This window comes from Alligator mississippiensis, chromosome 3 (genome assembly GCF_030867095.1).
Source record: "Alligator mississippiensis isolate rAllMis1 chromosome 3, rAllMis1, whole genome shotgun sequence".
In the NCBI taxonomy this organism is placed as follows: domain Eukaryota; kingdom Metazoa; phylum Chordata; order Crocodylia; family Alligatoridae; genus Alligator; species Alligator mississippiensis.
In genome coordinates, this window is record NC_081826.1 from 269,415,831 (window position 1) to 269,431,769 (window position 15,939).

Below are 15,939 nucleotides of genomic sequence, written 5' to 3' on the forward strand. Positions count from 1 at the left end.
GGCAGGGTAACTCCCGATAAATCCCACATGGTGCACCCTTGGGTAAAAGGCGAGGAGGAGGCGCCTGAAAACCTCCGCCTTCCATATTTGAGTCACCGGGTGCCTGAAGGAAGGCCGAGAAAAACCCCAGATCGGTGTAACACCTAACCAGAATGAAGATCCGCCTCTGTGAGTCAGGATCTTGAGGGGGGGAGGTGTGTCACAGAGCACTGAGGTGCCCTGCTCCCAAAGAGGGGAAAACTGCTAGGGAGGAAGCCCGAGCAGGAAATAAGGAGCCCAGCTGTGGGTTGCCTGGGCAACCAGGGAAGGTCGGCTGACCAGAAGGGGCAGGGCCTGGCTCCCTTATAAACCCTAGGGGCTGGGGCTAGAGGCAGTTCCCTGCCAGCTACCAAAGAGGAAGGAGCTCTCTGCCCTGGGAGAGAGGGGAAACCTGATGCAGGGGCTGCATCTGAGAGTTAAACGGTCACCGGTAGGACCAAATGTTGTTTGGGCTGGTTGGCTTCTGTTTTTTATTATAACCGAAGGGCTTGTGTTTTGTTGTTGTTAGAACCGGTGGTTTGGGTGAGGCTCTTAGGGGTTGGAGGAGGCCTCATAGGGAACTCATAGAGGAGTGTGAGGACCCCGGTACCAGTGAAGGTGCAGCGTTTGGGGTGCATAGACCCCAGCCCTAGAGAAGGGCAGTTGAGACTCCCCAGAGAGGGGGCATTTACTAAGAGGCCCCAGTGAGGGCCTGGTGAGCCCCAGAGAGGGGCGGCCTTATTAAGAAGCCCAGTGCGGGCGTGTTGAGCCCAGAGAGGGCGGCTTCACAGAGAAGGCCCCGAGAGAGTGTGGCCTGACAGAGAAGACCCAGAGAGGGGACAGCAGTGTTGAGGAGTGCCCTGAGAGGGGGCAAAAGTCCAGAGAAGGGGGCAGCTACTGAGAAGCCCCAGTGCAGGCGTGGTGAGCCCCGGAGAGGGGGTAGCACTACCGGGGAGCCCCAGAGAGGGGGCAGTTGCCGAGAAGCCCCAGAGGAGGGGGCATTATTGGGGGAGTCCCAGAGGGGGCGGCGTAACTGAGGAGGCTCAAAGGGGACAAAAGGGCATAATGAGGAACATCTATTCCATCAGTGAGGTGTGGACTGCGGTGTAGGTTAGGAAACGGAGCTGCAGATAGCGCCCCCTGGCAGCGGGGCAAGAAAAGGGCAGCCTCCTGCTAATTAACACCAATTAATTAATTAACAACAAGGCATGGCAGGAGAGTAGGCAGGCGGTTGCCCCCAGGAACAGGTGTGCAGGCTGCGTTTTTAGGTCGGCCCAGATCGGGTACCTGTCACAGGAGGTCAATAGAAATCAATGTTTTAAATTGGACTTTTGGCTTGATCATTTAAATCAGTGATTTAAATTGACTTAATTTAAGCCAATCCAATCTACTACAGGGTAATCCTCTGCAGCTGCTACATTGCTCTCTGGACTAAAATTGTCAAATTGCTGGATTTGAAGCCAGTGTCTGCCATCTCAGCCTGTCCTGAGACCACTCTGTGCCATGTCCTTAGTGTATAAGAGATGACAAGAATGCCAGAGCTCAGGCTTGAGCGGCTGGCTCCTAACTGAATTTTATTGTCTCACTGCAAGCTCCTGCATGGACTGAGGATCAGCCTTGTTTTGGAGAGGGTTAATATGAGCTGAGTTGCAAGGAACAATATATATTTCAAAAGCAGACGGCACCATGGTCAAACAGAGCAAGGTGAACAGGTAAAAAGGTATCTGAAATATAATTGGGTGGACACGCCTGAATCATTTTAGAGTTAATTCAGTTACTTCTGATTGAACAGTTTTTAAACCAAGCTACCTTTCTTCCTCACCTTATACATCTCTTATGAGGATGGATTAGTAGGTAACTAGCCTTCAAAGGATGCACAGCAGTGATGCAGCATGCCTTGCTATCTTGTCCCTGAAGGCTAAGATCTTTGCCTCTGCTCTGCTCTACCGCCAGGCACCAATGGTCCCTTTGTTCTGTTGCACTTTGGTCCATGGGGACTGTCACTCTCAACAGGTAGCCAGGAATTGCTTGGCCAAGAACAGACATTTATTTTGTAAAGCAAGTGAAATGTCTGGTTGTTCAACTGTAAACATGGGAAGACTCCCGGTGGCTGCAGGGGACACTGAATCAGGCCAATAATATGAAGATTATATTGTGGCCGGTACCAAGGAAGTTAACAGCACAAATCCTATCGTTTCACTAGGAATGGGAGTGGGCAGCTAAAGTGGTGCAAAGTGGTGTGAAGTCTGTCAATCCAAAGCCCACAAATTATTTTTGTAAGGGCACAAAACTTTAGCTTCTTCACTGACACACAACTACTAAAGAACTATGGGACTACTTCAAGCAATGTGTAAATACATATATGGTTTGAAAAAAAACCAGTAATAACATTTAATGAGACCATTAGAGGAATATTCTAAAGTCATGCCTAATCTATAAGACTTATTTTATGAACAAATAAATAACAGGGGCACTGTGTGGGGGCTGCATCCCAAACAAACACTGCATCTGCTATACCCAGCGTAGTCCGTAAACCCAAAAAGAAGGATAATGTATTAGGATTTAAGGAGAAAAGTGGTATATGTGGGGGCAGGCAGCGGGAGAAGAGGAGTTGGAGTTCTCAAATTTTGGGGGGCTGTTTAGGTAATCAACTGTTATTTCTTATCTGTTAGGGTTATTTATCTGTTACTATAAGCCACTCTGAGGCTTTTGGATAGGGAGGGATATAAATCTAAAGTAAAATAAATAAATAGACAAAAATAGTTGTTGTTTGTTGTTCTAGTCGTTGGTACAACCTGCTACCAATGTTATATTGATGATACACGGCTTCCTGCATTCCAGGGACAGCTTTAATTGTGGCATTTCTGAACTTTTGAGTACTTGTCTTTAGAAACCGATTGTAGTTTTAATGTAGTTTGTATGGCACATAATTTTAGATATAGGGACAGACTCTGTTCTTAATTACACTAATGTAATTGGAATAACTCCATAAAATGTAAGAGTAGAATTTTGACCCATTGTATTTTGTTGATTTCCTTTATGGGAGAACAGGAACAAACAATTAAAATAATACTAATTACATCTCTGACTCAAAGTTTTTGAGTGTAGATTCCATTGACTTGAGTAGTATTTCAGCACAGGGTTAAGAACCTTGCTGAATAAACTACAAAAAGATGACAATTGTAATAAATTAATTTGTCAGAACTTAGTCACTCCAGCGATATACCCTTGAAGAAGCAAAGTTATGTAATTCCCCCCCACACACACTTTTTTTTTTCTAGGCAGATAGGCAGCCATAGCTTTAAACATCTGAGGAAGAGAGAAACAGTTATATCTCAGGACTCAGTGCTGCAAGAGCCTCTTTTAAGGTATTGTGTTTACTACTCTGAGCAATATTATTATAACAAATAAGACTACTTTAGGTAGAAACCACAATGCCCAGTACCAAAAGCCTGTATGATTAGGTTCTGGGTTTGTTAAGTAGGGTGAGCACTGGATGAGACCAGAAGAACAGAGTAATGTAGACTGTATGAATTGGGGGTTCTGTAGCATTTCATCTCTAGAAAATAATTTGTTAACTTTAATTTTTCAATTCATGTCGCTCCAACAATATTGAGGCACACTTCATAATACCGATACTAACAAATCTGAATGTGTTTGAGACTTGCTATCACAGGGAACAGGAGGCAGATATATGGCATTAAGATAATAGATCATTTATTAATATTCCTAGTACTGACTTGAAATAGAAATATTTTGTGTATAAAATACTTGCAGTTGGAGGGGGAGGAATATCCAGTATTGAGCATCTTCACATTTTCCTGTTCTCTTGTTTATTTTCTAATACAGCACTGCTTTGGAGATTTCTAAGAAGTTGAAAAATGCATGCAGTATCCTAGCTAAGAGGGATGAATTGAGTTACTTGGTCAGCAGGATTTTTTTGGCATGTTACTGCTTCATCCTTTCACTCTAGATATATAGCATCTTTCATACAAAAGTATTGCAAAATGCTTCATCACTATTAAAAGTAAACCTGAAAAATCTTTCAAAGAGATATAATTAGTTTCCAAGCTTCTCTAATGACCTGTTTTGTTGTTTTGTCAATAGTATTACATTATCTACCTTGTCTACTTATTCTCAAGGATCAGTTTGTCTGCAAATATTTACTGCTTTTAAATTAAACAGATCTTTGGAAGCTGTCACTTGCAGCTGATATGAGGGTTTTTTTTAAATATTTCCTTTTTCTTCAAGAAAGTTACTAATCCTCAGGCTATCTGCACTAGGATTCTTCTCTTGTACCAATATTATTCCCAGAATTTTTATGAGTATGCTGTAGCTTTCTACGTATATTCTGTTACAGCTCAGTTATTTTTTAACTTACAGACTAATGCTGCTACTTAGCATTGATTCAGTGAAGTATTTAAATACATGCTGTAACATTAAAAACATGCACATCCTTAAATTTAACACCATGCAACAAAATACTTAAGCGCAATCAAATCACTGAGACTTAAACACATTTTTATGTGAAACAGAGACCCTAAGGGTATTTCTACAAAATAAACTGAGGATGTAGTTGTGGTGTGTGGCAGGATACCGGTCGGTGTATAATTTAGCCAGCACAGGTAACAATTGCAATGAAGATGTATTACCATGGGCTTTACCTTATGCAAGCAGCCAGAGTTCAAACTTCCCAGGGACACAGTATATATGCTCTACATGTTAGCCTATGCTAAAATTCATTCCACTGTGTACTATTTTTAGCTACGCAAGTTAGATTAAGCTAGCGTAGCTATACAAGCATGTACTACAATTACACCTTCATTTTGCTGCATAGACATTATCCTTCACCTTCTTCTTTGTCATCAGAGTGTCTCATACTATTTTTGTCCAAAGCTTTTCATGTGGGGATCAATGTCCTTTTTGTTAAAGGGGTAGTTGTTGTTCATTTGAGAAACAGAAACCCAGTAAGTCAAAACTTGGAAGTTTTAGCTACTGATAGTTTATACTTGGCCATCATTATTTCCAGACCCCTATCCTATTTCTTCTCTCAAATGTCTAAATGACCATTTTTAGGTGTCTAGGTCATTAAACACAATCCTATTCCAGCCAGCACAATGGCCAACATTCTGCTATACTTAGCCAGGCTTCTTCTCGCTTATTTTCCTTCAGGCCCCAAGTATTTTTCATTCTTTGTTGTCCAGTGGTCTGGTTTCAACAGGAAGGGTTAAGGGTGCTCTCAGCCCTGCCTAGCCCATAGGCTGGTGGCTAGGGCAATTTCCTATTGCTTTCTAATTAGGGCATTCTCTTAGGAGGTGGGCTTTGTCACACAGACTTTGTCATGGGATTTCCCGGTAGCAAAAAACCCAAACAAATCCAGAGCAAAAAGCAGTGCAACGCAAACGAAATGAGCGTGTCTCAGCCAAAACAGAGGCCAGGTTGTCCACAGCAATTCTTTGGCTGCCAGCCAGGCCTCCATGCTGCCCCTGTTGCTCCAGCATGCCACCAGGTAAGACTGCTGGGGCCAGCACCTGTGCTGGCCCCAGCCTCCAGGTCTCCCTGGGTGAAGAGTCAGGAGGAGCTGGGCAAAGGTAGTTTGCCTGTTATGGGACAAATCGTGCAGCAATGAGCTGTATGTGCAGTGGTATGCACTAAGGCAATTTGTGCCGTTGCAAGCGCACGCCCCTGCTCATCTGGAAATGGCCATTGTAGAACTGCTTCATGGAGATAATGAGCAATTTACGGTCCTCACCCCACTGTGACATCAGCCTTTGCTGTACCATGCCTCCATTGTCAGTCCCAGCCTTGTGTTTTAGGTGCAATTAACATGTCCTAAGTGGAACTTGTGACAAAGTCCTGAGGTCAGCATTGAACACAGTTTCCACCTTCCTGGGCAAGTGCTCTAAAAATGAGGCTGTAATATAAAATGTAAGTGTCACCAATACTTCCACTATGACTATGAAAAGAATGAGACCTGATTAATTCTTTCAACGAAGCAGTGTAGGGGGAGCATGTGGATCCTGAATAGATGGAGGTGCCTAACTATCAGAGAAGGTAGGATTTAAGATGCACCATTCTGCTTAGCATTTCCTACTGGCTAGCTTTAAGAAGGTCCCCAAGTCAACATGCAATCTTTTTTTGGATTCCTGTATAACTCCCCCTTCACAGGGAATAACGTCTTTATTGCCCTGAATGGCTGCCCATGTTTGCACAAGAACTCTGTAGTACAGCACGGAATTTTACTTGGGGCTTCCAAGACCTGGTCTAGCTCCTCACTCACTGGACCTTTTCTAGTTGAAGGAACAGTTTGCCCTCCATACTGGGTCAACTCTCAACCTCAATAAATTTGCACATTTCAAGCAAACAACTATTGCTACTGAGAGTCTCATCTGAGACCAGCCACCCACTGCAGATAGGTCACTTTAGAACCACTGGGTAACATATTCTTCTTGTTGTTGCAGTTCTCAAAACAGTACAATTCTTTAACTTAGAACTATTTTGACTACTGCATGGCAGACTACTCACAGTACTGTACAAGCTGAGGCAGTAAAACTTGGTGGTAAATAACTTAAATAAGAGTAATGATATTTGGGTTTAAGTTCTTCCTTATTCACTGGAGTTACTGCAGATTTACATCAGTGTAACCGAAATGAAAATCTAGCCTCTAATTACTTCTCGCTTCTCTTTGCCAAGCCCATTAAGCTTTGTTTTGAAGTTTCCTGCTGTTGCTCTTGTAGCAAAACTATCTAGAAGCCAAACAATCATTGCAGGAAGTGGGGAAAGGGAGGGTGATTCCCTTTTCAGATTCCATCTTACTTCTTTCCCACCCTCCATCCCTTCCAGTGCACCCTCCTTTGCAGCAAGCTCTCTGAGCAACAGCCTTATTGCAGCTCAGTCAGTGTAGGAGGGCAGCAAAGAGTGTATGTGGGAGAGAAACTGCTGAAGGAAGAGGGGTTGTAAACGTTTTGTACGGTTTGGATCACAGAGTCTTGCTTCCTCCTTAATGCTTGTTCACATTTGTCTATTGTGTATATACATGCTTACTTCTGTGAGGATGCCAGATGCTTTTACCAAAAAAGTGAGTCTTATTTGTGCAGAGCAGCATCAGCAAGTGTCATTAATAAGTTTAACTGGTTTACAGCTGGCCCCTGTAAGTCACTTACATAAATTAAGCAAAGCAGTTTCAAGTGCTGACCCCCTGTTGGACTCCATTTAACATTTCCCCAAGCTCTTTTTACCACAACTATTCTCTGCTTTCTATTTTTAATCATTTCTTTTCCATTCCCACGTCTTTCTAGATCTTGATAGCACATGACTTTAGTGAGAGTCTGTCACATGCAGGTTTACTGCAGACTTTCTATATATAAAGTTATTAGCATCTTCTTGAACCCTTGAGTTGCCTGTTATAGATCCTTGGAACTCTTCTATCAAGTGTTCTCCCTCTGTCCATCCCAGCACGACTTTTACTTCTTTATGTCAAAGACAGCAGGGTCTGTTATGTCACATAATTACTCGTTTAAATTGATCACAGTTGATATCTTCTAAGATATTTGACATCTAAAGCTTCAGGCTATGCTTAACAGAGACTCTGTTGTTCCTCATGGTGGCATCTCTAGAACTGAAAGAACATCATAAGCCGGAAGAGGCTCATATTCCTACTTGGGTTTTCTTTCAAAAGATGTTATCCTTCCAGTTTAAGCGTGTAGAATTAAATGCGACTCCACGCCAATTGTAGTACTTTGCTTTTACTATCATTAAATAATCTTGGACTCTCAAATATAAGGAAGGCCTGCTATACCTCCACTGTAATTGATATTTAAAAAGATAAAAATCTAAATGTATTAGCATAACAAGTACCATAAATGCATCTTATACATGTTGGATATTCTTGTGACAGGGGGCGTCTCTCAGGGCCGGGTCTTATGTCGGCCTGTCCACCTGTTGCTACGGGGCAATCCGCCCAGTCTTGCCTGCTATGACTTTGCTGTTCCTACAAACCGATGGTAAATACAGGAGACTACCCGTTACATGCCCCGATGCCAGGGGGAGCTATCTACAGCTCCATTCCTCCCTTGCGGATGGCATCCAGGTTAACATTACTTCCAGTCTGAGAGTAGGCCCTTTAGGCCTACTCACACTTCAACCCTACTCTGTGCGGGGCCTCCCAATGCTCTCCATGCTACCCCATCTGGGGTCTCTGGGATCTCTCATCCCTGCTGGGCTCAGGTGCCTACACATGAGCATACCTGGCCCCACTACTCCCCTAGCTGCCTCCAAAACCCATCCAAAGATTGGGGCTGGGGTTAAGGCACCCCTCCTCGCCTTTCACTGGGGAGGTAACTGGCCTGGCATTTCCTGGGGACTCCCATGCCAGCAGGAGCCAGGCCACCCTTCCCTGGCAGGGTGCAGTTTTAGGTCATGCCCAGGACCAGGAGCCTCCAAACCACCCCCATAAGCTCCTACCTTTACCTCCAAGGTTGTTCCTGCTGCAGCTCAGCTACGTGATGTTTCTGCCTCCCCTGGCTGCAGCAAACTACAGCCTTTATATGCCTCATGTTCCAAAGTGGCAGCCCTCATCAGGCACCTGGTAGCTGCCTGCCTCTGCCCTTAAAGTGACAGGCACCCAAAGGTGCCCTGCCACAATTCTAGATTTGCAAATTGAGAACAATCTTTTCTTCTTTGCTGGTCATAGCTACTTCACGTTTCTTTAAAAGTTGATATTTAAAAAGAGGAAAAAGGACGAGATGTGACCATGACCGATGCCAACCTTTATTTGGAAATTTATGTTGACATCCTTTGCAAAGCTGCCTGGGAGCCTTGTATCAGTAAAAATTAACACTTAACAGAATATAGTAGAATTATGAACAACCAGATGTGGGGATGGTTGAAACATTTCTGTTGAAATTATCTTGATTTGCAGAATTTTTGTAAGTGAAATTGTTAGCAAAAACCGTCTGCTTTCCATGGAAATTATTTTGTCAAAATGCCTTAGCCAAAATAATAATGAAGATAATGGTTTTAAAAAACAAACAAAGAAACCATTGGGGATTTTTCCCTGAACATTTTTGCAATTTTGACTAAAAGTAATTTTTTCCTCTGGAAAGAAACAAACCAGAATATATTCTGACCAACTCCAGTCATAAACCATGCTTTACGTTTCTAAACCTTGCACTATGAAAAGAAACTTGCCAACCACATATCAACAGATCTCTTGTTACTTAAGTATTAATCATCCATAAATTTGTTTATGTAGCCAGACATCTGTTAGTACAATACCTAGAAAAATTGAGTCTTAATCTTGTTTTGGCCTTCATTTACTGGAGTAATGTATACAATAGTTCATAAAATGAAAATTCAGAAACCAAACTTAATGCTCTGTTTTCTGAAGTAGGCCTTTATTTTAAAATTTTGGAACAAGTTGCTTTATTTTATGAAGAAAGCCTCTTAAGTATACCTTAGCTTTAACTCCTGTAGATATTGTAGTTTAAACACTAATCTAATATGCACAATTGCATTTAGTAGTTTATACAGTGTCCCCCTACAAGAGTCTCATGGGCACCTATACACATGCATTGAGGCTGCTCCAATGCACTGTAATTACAGCATGGTGGACCAGACTTGATTAACTGATTGAGTCTTCTGGAGTGTGGTAATTACCACCCTCCAGCAGACTGCAGTGTCATGTTGTATCAGCATCCCCAGAATTTGACAGGCTTTAGAGTGCCTCCGCTGCCATTTTTCAGACCGGGCACGCTGATACACATGACACTCTGGGCGCTTTAATTAAAGTGGCTCTCAGAGCTGCTCTAATTAAAGCACGTCCCCCCTGCCCCACCTCCCAGAGCACATGTATAAAAGACCAGAGTTATTAACTGACCCTGATAGTCCTGTTTTACTAGGACACCACAAAACTAAGTTAAGGCAAAAAATGCTATAGATGTCCCAAAGAATTCCATGACTGTCATATGTGCTCCTATGGTGGATTCTTCCTCTGCAACTTTTCAGCAGTCTTGGAGGAAACTGAATAAAGAACCTGAGGCTGGACAGATGTTAAATTTGTAATGATAGAAATGGCATTGTTGTGGTACAGGAAGCAAGCATGCAAAAGTGCACACCATGTGTAGCATTACAAAAATGGCAGATCCGCAACAACAATATTCCTTGATTTAAAGGATTTTTTTTGCAGCAGGACATTTTGTAGTGCCACATGTAACATTTGTCTAGTGCAGAAGTGGGCAAAATATAGCCCATGGGCTGGATGCGGCCTGCCAAATGATTTTACCTGGCCTGCAGCTACTTGAAGGAGAATTGTATCTGGCCTGTGGCTGCCCTGGCTTTCGGTGCCTCTCTCCCTTCTCTCTTTCCCATCCCAACCAGCTGCAGCAGCCACTCCCCTCCCCTTCCTGGCCAGTCTGCCCTATCCCTGCCCCCAGCGTAAGCTCCAAGGCAGGGGGGACTGAGCTCCTGGCCAGGCTTCTGCCCAGCAAGGCTGTTTGCGCACTGCTCCAACCCTGTGCCTCCCTCCCTCCCTCCCTGCCTGCAAAAAAACCCCCAAAAACAAAAAAAAACCCAAAAAAGCCCTGTGCCTGGTGAGTCAAGGCATAGGTAAGGTTCTGCCCGCTGGTGGGGGATGGAGGTTCTGCCCACTGGCAGGGGGAAGAGGGCCAGGAGCTCCAGGTTATCCAGGCTCTGCCAGGCTGGGACCTGGTAGGAGTACGGGCACCAGTCCCGCATCGTGTTCCTGTGCACTGCTTTCGAGTGGCTGGTGTGGCTCCTGCCCGACTCCGAGTGCCTGGCACGTAGCCGGGTTCAGCAGGAGCTATGGCCTGAAGTGGTGTGCAGGAAGACAGTGTGGCACCAGCCCGGCTGCATGCCAGGGACTTGGGGCAGGGGAGGGGGTGCAGGGAGAAGGGGGCAACAGAGGTTAGGTTCTCCTAACCTTTGTTCTTTCTGCCTAGGGATGGGCAATTATTTGGGCTGGAGGGCCACTTAGGGAATCTTGGTGAGCTGTTTTGGGGGGAGGGGGAAGGGGAGGGAAGATGTGTTGATCCAGCCCATGACAGCTCACCCAACCTCCCTAAGTGGCCCTCCGGCCCAAATAACTGCCCACCCATGTGCTACAACATTGGTTCACCCTGTTCCTGAAAATAAGACTGTTTTTGAATTAGTAACTTGCTTGCGTCTTTGAGGAACTAATTCTGCTGGGTACTCGATTCACATTTTCTCAGTGCCTAAACAATGCCTAATGTTTGAGTGCCTGTCCTAGGAAGGAGATTTAAAGGAATCTAATTCTAGCATCCCTGAGAGGTTTCAGAGATGCCTAGGAGCTTGTCTATACCATGGCGGTAGCAAGTCCAGAAATGAAGGGCTATAGATGTGGGTGAGTGGGGCCTGCTTGAGATGTGCTCCAAGCTGAGAAATACTTTTAAGAGGCTGCTCTGGGCCCTCAAGGTCTGGTGTGCATGTCAGTGGCCACTGGGAGTGAGCTCAGAAGTGATCTCACCAGTCAACTTCTGGATCTGAAGCATGTAAACAGGGTTGTTTGATCATATTAGTTATGGCATTCACTGTCACTTTAGTGCAATGAATCACTAAGAGTCATTTAGGTTTGTGTCTAGGTGCTCTACAGAGAATGGGGAGTAGTGTGCGCTTCCAAAGAGCAGTTCAAGATGTCCAGAGGTACTTAAAAGAAGCCAATGGGAAATGCTACAGCCTCAAGATATCTATTACATTTCTCTTTCCACTTGTGATTCGTAACACCTAATTTCACTTCTGAGACTGTCACATCTGAGGATAGGAAATTCAGATTACTATGTGGTGGTGGCCATCTTTTGCCTAATGATCATAGCAATTGCCCATGACATGGGCAACCTGGTTTCTAGGCTCCCGACCCCATCCTGAGGGTTTTTAAATACAGTTCTCCCACATCCGAGGAGAGTGTCTCAGTGGTGAGCCTAGGGGAAAGCACAGAAGAACAAGCTAGGTGGAAGCACTCTCTAACACTCCCACTGAAGCTGAGCCACTGCATAGACTAAAATGGAAACATCATGTGGCCAGAAGAAAAAGCAAAAGTGAATATGCATCCTGTTCAGTGTAATGATTATGGCATTTCCCCTAGGTGGGGAAAGTCCGGGGGTCTAGCCTGATGCTGGACATTTTTTTGTTTTTGTGTTTTGTTTTTTAATCCGTGACTGTCTATTGTAAAATGCATAAGCAGTGGTGGGAAGCAAAGACAAGGATAAAATTCTTCTTGATCCTGCAAGTTGATTTTTTTTCCCTCTGATCTTTCATTCATGTAATGAATCTTCATAACTTCTGGAACTAAAAGTAGAAATCAGTAGTTTTAGAGACTTTCTTTTTATGTATTATCAGAAAGTCTCATCTTTGCCTAATTTGATTCAGAGTACTCCTCAGGGTGTTCAATAAACAGAACCCTTCAAGCATCTGAGCTCTCTTTGGCTATTAACTGCATATTCTAGAGGCTCTAATTCCATTTTAGTCCCACTGCAGTGACAGGATTTTTGAAAATATAAGCATGTACACTTGTAGCTTTTGCATTAGAGCTTAAACTTTTTAGCTAATCAGCTCTTAGGTCAAAGATAGATTTTGCCAAAATAAGGATTCCAGGGGTAGGCAATGTCCCAGAGAAGACATTTGTTCCACATGCTGGTTAACTAATATTTTGAAGATAAACTAATGCAGTTATGCTTTCTTAAAGAAAGTTTTTGATTTTTTAATGGCAAGTTTATGGTGGAAAAATCTTAACATTAATCAGAAACTAGTTATCAATAGGAAACTTAAAAAGGTTTTGAAAATTTGATTTTAGAACTGTTTTCACCAATTGTTCTGCTATTAGCACCAAAATACAGTTTGTGTGTGGCAGCAATCATAATTATGCCACCAAGTATAGTTCTCACCTGTAAAGGTGCCACCTTCTAGGTCAGTTTAGCATTATTTTTAGTAAGTTCAGTCACTCAGAAGTAGATTTTATTTTTGTTAGATCTGCAGAATTCCTACTAGCACGGGAGGAGGAGGAACTGGAAGGTTTTCTGGCTCATGCATCGTCTATCAAATAGTAAGCTGTTCCTGAGTGCAGAACTTCTTACTGTTGGTTGTGAGCCAAAAAAATGCATTTTGACTCTTGTACCCCAAGTGTAGTTGTAGGGTGTAGGCTCCTATGGGCAGATCACAACAGGGTGTTTGGTCAAGCTAGTTGAGCTAACCAGTTTTACTTTTGCTGCTGGCTTTGGCCAAGGACCCACTGTGCAGGGCTCTTGGCTCTGCTGCAGCCAGGCTAGTGGATAATACCCAGAGGCCACCCCAGGCTTCTTAGCAATGCAAAACAAACAAAAGAAGTTAAACAAATAAGTTAGCACTTAGCTGTCTTCCAGGCTTCACCCCTTGGCTGCCTCTTATCTTTCAGAGGCTTTGCAGAGCCTGCAGGCTTATACAAGAAAGCAAATGATCAAGCAAGGAAACACGGGGGGGGGGGGGGGGGGGGGGGGAGAGAGTCCAGCCAGCCAACCTGCTCCCTGGGCCACGTGCAGCCCTTTGAGGTTGCTTTCAGTGTCTTTTATCCTTCCCACTCAGGGCTCATGTGACTAATTTTCTCTCATTCCCCACACCTGTCATCTCTCTTGCTGTGGGACTCACTACATCCCAGGACCTGGTTCCCCATCCTCCGGTGAGTTCTCCTAGGTCTGGGGTGTGCAGAAGTGCTTCTGAGCTGTGGAGATGTTCAGACTCCCCTAAACCCCTAGTAACAGGGCAGGGCCCTGTTACACAGGGCTATCAGTTACAGACCCCCCCCCAAATCTTTTTACTTGTAAGCTAGGGAGATCTGTTGCTGAAATTTTTCAGACAATAAACATTGGACCCCATGAGACCCTTTAACAGTCTCTTTTCAGAGCAGAACTACTCTAAGATCTGATTGGACACTGCAAATATACAGCAACTTACACGTGTATTTGGAATCTGCATTGCTTAGGGCATGAAGAGATTTCTACCATCACTGTGTTATGCTGTTTTCTGGAATGGCGACCATATTGTATTTGTGTAACTTGACCATTGTACAAGGATAGGATACTGGCCGATCACTTAACAGGAGGACAAGTGGATTCCTTTTCATTTGCCTGATGGCCAAACCAGGAGCTAAAGCAGAAATCAACAGAACAAGCAGGGTCTTTAGAACACATAAGTATGTCCATCTCATCCAGGAAAGAACTAGTACATTCAAGCATATTACTATGTTAAATTCAATGGGAGGTACGTACTTTTGAAAATCCTGTTAGGTGCCCACCTGCATTTTAGATGCTTAAATACCCTGGAAAATCTGGCCCTAAAATTATGCCTGCCCCCAAGGGAGAGAGAGAGAGAGAGAGAGAGAGGCAGGGACCTCTCTCCCCTCTGTGCATTCACCCAGTGTGTATTTATTCAGTGTGGCTAGTTCTGATTTTGTATGTAGTGCTGAGTAGCCCCAGTGGAACCCATTTAGAAAGTGGTATGTATGAAAATACAGCCCTCCACTTCCACATATTCCAGGATGATGTTATTTGGGGCACCTGCTGTGCCTTGAAGATGACTTCTGCAGTCATAGCCCAAAAGTGGATTTTTATCCAAATAGTACGGTATTTATTAGGCCTGTGCGAATAGGGAAGTATTTGATTCACATTTGAATTCGGTCAATTTGGAGGACAGTGATTCAATTCAGAGATTTGGATTGCTGTCCTGAATCAATTTGGCTGAATCAGCTTTGGAAGATTTGGTGCTGATTCGGAGAGATTTGGTGATTCAGCCATAGACTATAATGGAGAATCACTAAAATACCTATAACTTTGTCATTTTTTGGCAGATTTTGATGAAAACAGCGGAAACGGTAGCTCCTTCTGAGGCCGTGAAGTCTGCCAGGTTTCAAGAAGATAGGTGCAGGGGTTTCTGGGAAACTGCACCTCAAACTGTTCAAAGCAAAACTCGTGACGTGTGACTTTGTGTGTATGTTTAGGCGCAGCAGGATGAAAATTGCAGGGATGGTAGCCTCTGTTCTCACCCTCTCAATTCCACTGCAACCAGTAAGCCTCAGGCCTCTCAAAGATCTTACAGATCTGGGCTTTCCCCAGCCAGGACTGTGAGGTGGTGGGAGGTTATCAGGTGCCTCCTATCTGCCTTTCACCAGGGAGGTTTGTGGTCCTGGCATTTCCTGGGGCTGCCACACCACCAGCAGCCCTACCCAGGCCTCCCTACCCTGGCAGGGTGCAGTTTTAGGTCATGTCCAGGATAATGTGGGGCCTCCTCCTCCTCATATAGCCCCAACCGTTATACCTCCAAGTTCTTCCTGGCACAGGAGCTCAGTAGGGAGATGTTCTTCCCCTGCTGGCTGGTGAGAAACTAAACTGCTGCCTCAAGCTCTGAGAGTGGGGCATTAAATGGCTGCCCTCATTAGCACTTGTCCTGTCACCTACATATTCCCTTGTGCGGGCATGATGCCTGCCAGGTTTCAGGCAGAGTGGTGTAGGGGTTTCTGTGAAACTGCACCTCAAACTGCTGAAAGCAAAACTTGTGTCACTTGTGTGTGTTAAAGGGCATAGGTTGTAGCCGGGTTGGTCTAAGGACATAACCCAGACAAGGTTCTTAGGGTCAATCTGATATCTTTCATTAGATTAACTGAATAGTTGGAGAAATTCTTCTTTGCAAGCTTTCAGGTTTAAAAACCCTTTGTCAGGCTGAGGAAACATCTAGCTGGTGTGTGTGTGCTCTTCCTGGATGGGAGGAATAGTGAAGCCAGAGACTGGCACACAATGCAGGCAAGGAAGCCAGTCAGTGAAAATGGAAATGGAGGTGTCAGGGGTGAGAGACAGGCAGGGGATGCAGGGCTGGAAGGGGGATGTAGCAGGTAAAAGTGGAGAGGTACCTGCTACCTGGGGA

The 15,939-nt window shown here is 44.3% G+C and overlaps 1 long non-coding RNA gene across 1 annotated transcript; it reads left to right on the forward strand.

Moving 5' to 3' along the window:
- Window positions 1-283: 283 nt before the first annotated feature.
- LOC132249158 (uncharacterized) lies at window positions 284-4,180 on the forward strand. Its single transcript, XR_009460566.1, has 4 exons — window positions 284-469; window positions 1,611-1,730; window positions 3,300-3,386; window positions 3,868-4,180. It is a non-coding gene; the product is annotated as an uncharacterized LOC132249158 (long non-coding RNA).
- Window positions 4,181-15,939: the final 11,759 nt, after the last annotated feature.